The sequence below is a fragment of the Ursus americanus genome, chromosome 5 (genome assembly GCF_024610735.1).
Source record: "Ursus americanus isolate L20-20 chromosome 5, mUrsAme1.1.p, whole genome shotgun sequence".
Lineage (NCBI taxonomy): Eukaryota > Metazoa > Chordata > Mammalia > Carnivora > Ursidae > Ursus > Ursus americanus.
The window spans coordinates 74,078,368-74,082,191 of record NC_142131.1 but is presented as its reverse complement, the minus strand read 5'-3'; positions in this window follow the sequence as shown (position 1 = coordinate 74,082,191).

Genomic DNA, 3,824 nt, shown 5'->3' with positions numbered 1-3,824 from the left:
CCTTGCCATTGAGGTAAACTAAGACAGTTGTATGGAAACTATATATATATAGTTTATATTCATACATATATATACACACACACATATATGTGGAAACTATATGTACACAAACACAATTTATATATACAACAATGAACATATATAGAATTTTAATTATGTAAGTATATTATATGTAATTATTTTATAACCAATATATTTTAATTTATGAATATTAAATATATTATTTAATTATTTTACTATATGATATTAAAACATATAATTAAATACATTTTGTATTTTTGTATATAAATAATACATATATTTTTTAAAATTCTTTGTAAAAGCATCAAGAAGCTGATCAGATAGAGACGGATTACCATGCCAACGTTTCGGAGAATCCGAGAGGCAAGCTCTCGAAGCTGCTTTTGCTCTGCTCGGGCAGACACAGCTGCAGTTAGGAGCTGGGGTATTTGGCAGCCTCCCTGGACGAAAGAGATAAAAGGACCGGCCGAGTGGAGAGTCTGATAAACACCCGCACGTTAAGTTGAGGTCCTGAAGGGCTTTACTCTTAGAGCAGAGCTTCCCAAATGTGTCTGCACATTGGAATCTCTGGAGAGCTTTTAAAAATTCCAAAGTGCATGCAGCACTACAGACTGACGAAGTCAAAGTCCCTGGGGTGGGACACAGGCATCGGTATGTCTGGAAGGTCCCCGGGGGATGCCAACACGCAGGTGAGTCTGAGAACCTCGGGTGTGCAAGACAGTGTATTGGACACTGTTCTCACACAGGTGACTCTGGGAATTTCAAGTCTGGAACTTCAGTTCATGGGGTCCCAGAGTGTCAGAAACAAATGAACGTTCTCTGTGGAGCTATATGTTTTCATCCTAGGCCTCAAATTATTTCTGCCCCGCCCCCGAATGTTTAAATGCAATGTCAAGTGTGAGTTCTCTATGAGGGAGAACTGGTGTTGGAAAATGATAACAAAAACAAACCCACAAAGACATACTGACTTCAGATAGTGAAAGTATTGGGCACAGTCTCCAAAACCATGTTTCCTGTCTTAAAAGGAAAAAATGTAGAGCTTGGAAATTTCAGCTGGGAAGTGGAAACCAAAAAAAAGTGACTTTGATTTGAAAGAGAAGAAAGTGGAAACTCTAGAACTAAAAAAAAAAATACAATAACCATGATTAAGAATCCAGTGCACACTGGGGAGCCTGGGTGGCTCAGTCGTAAGGCGTCTGCCTTCGGCTCAGGTCATGATCCCAGGGTCCTGGGATCGAGCCCCGCATCGGGCTCCCTGCTCTGTCGGGAGCCTGCTTCTTCCTCTCCCACTCCCCCTGCTTGTGTTCCCTCTCTTGCTGGCTGTCTCTCTCTCTGTCAAATAAATAAATAAAATCTTAAAAAAAAAAAAAAAAGAATCCAGTGCACAGTTTAACAGGTGAGCAGAGATAGCCAAAGATTAGACCAGGAAACTGGAATATAAATCAGAAGAAAATATCCAGAATGCATTACAGAAAGGCCAAAGGGATGAAAGAGAAAACAGAAGAGAGGATAAAAAACATCAAGTAAGCTTTGGCAAACTTTTGCTTGAAAGGTCAGATAGTAAATGCTTTAGGCCAGTGCAGGTCATACCGTGTCAGTTGTAACTAGTCACACCTGCCATTGCAGCTTTAAAAGCAAAAAAAGCCAGAGACAAGAAGTAAATAAATGAGCATGACTATAGTCATAACTTCGTTTACAAAAATAGATAGCTGACCCAGGGGTCACGGTTTGTCATAGATAAAAAAGCTCTAACATATGTATGTTATGTCTTGGAGACTTATGTCCCCAGTTAGACCCTAGAAGACAGTAGAGAGGAATAGGGTAAAAGCAATAACTGAAGAAAAAAATTACTAAGAATGTTCAGGAATTGCTGAAAGACAAGGTCAAGTGTAAGCTCTCCGTGAGGGAGAACTGGTGGCATTAATCAACTCACAAATCTGGGAGTCCAGCAAATCCCTAGGACAAATAGAAAGGAATCCACACTCTCTTTGGTTTGCAAGAAAAGCCAAGAGAAAGACAAAATCTTAACAGAAGCTAGAGAAAAAGGCTGCTTTCAAGGGAGTGGCAGAGTGACAGCTGACGTCTCAATATCAGAAAATAAAATAAAAAGCCAAAACATGTTGTTTTCATGAATTGTTGTTTTCAATATATTGAAAGAAATAACCACCTACCTAGAATTCTAAACTCAGCAAAATTATACTTCAGAAATGAAGGCAATATAAAGACATTATTGGACAAGTAAAAGCATGGAAAGTTTGCCCTCTGTTGATCTGCACTGAACTATACCCCAGAGAATGCACATCAGACATAAAGAAAATGATCACAGGCAGAAGGTATAGTTGAGGGGGGAGAAAGGGGAGCAAAGAAAATGGTAAATACACGAATAAATCTAAACGAATACTGGCCATGTAGAATAATAAGTATTATGCCTTAATGTGTTTAAATATGAAGACAATTGAAATAAATAACAATAATAGCACGAAATTTGGGAAGATGATTATTAATACTGAAACTTTTGTGCTGTCTGGGAGGAGGGTAAAGGTATTAATTAACATTTAATAAGTCAAGGATGCAGATTGTAATTTCTAGAATAACCACCAAGAGAAAAGAGAAAAGTGCGCAATTTCCAAGCAGAGAGAAAAACTTCAAGCTAGTAAAATCAATGAAATCAAAAAGAAGGCAAAGAAAGAGAGAGAGAGAAAAAAAAACATAGAATGGCTGGTATGACAGAAAGTACAAAATAAAAAAGGTAGATTTAATCACAACGCACAGAATTACATTAAATGTAGATACACTAACAGCTCCAGTTAAGGCTAAGATTGCCCATCTCGATCAAAAAAAAAAAAACAAACCTCAAATATATGCTATTTTTACGTGAAAAAGGAAAATGGTAGTACAGTATAATTAGGATGAGTATGGTTTTTTGGTTTTTGTTTTCTTTTTAGAGAAGGAGGTGGGGGAGGGGCAGAGGCAGAGAGAGACTCTTAAGCAGGGTCCACAGGCAGCGCGGAATCGAGCTGGGGCTCAATCTCATAACCCCGAGACCATGACCTGAGCCAAAATCAAGAGTCAGTGGTCCAACCCACTGAGCCACCCAGGTGCCCTGATTCTAGTTTTGTTTTGTTTTGTTTTTTAAGTAGAAATACACGTGAGTGAGTTCACGTGTGCGCGCGAGTGTCTATGGGTGCACTTGTGTGAACGTGGACGTGGATGAGTGTGTGTGTGTGTGTGTGTGTGTGAAGGTACATGGGTGCTTGTGCGTATGTATGCAGATGAGAGCATCTGAGTGTTTGTATGAGTATGTGAGGGAAGAATGTGTGTGCGTCTGTTTGTGTGGGTGTGTGAGTGTGTTAATAGCAGTGACTAGATTTGGGTGGTGGTGGTAATGGGGCAGTTTATAGTTCTCAAAAATGGGGCAATGTTGGGATGATTATTTTGTCCTTTTATCATTTTTCCATTAAAAAATGTTAAAAGGAAAAAAATTGAAATATTTAAAAGTTTTCATCCGAACCTTTGAATTCTCTCCATCTGTTACTTACCAGGGAATTTGTAAAAACTGTGCTCATATGTAAAGGCTGCAAGACTAAGTGCATATATCTGCTACAATTTCTTTGACCTTTATTTTGTTTTTTAAACCCCTTCATTCAGCCTTTGCAAATAGGAAATGTTCCCTTTAAGCAACATTTCTTGAATGATTAAAACTTACAGGACATAGGACTACATATATCATGTAATGTCTCCTAACATAGGGAAAATTTTCTGAGTAAAACTGCAAGCCAAATTTAACGAGGGAAACGCTCCTT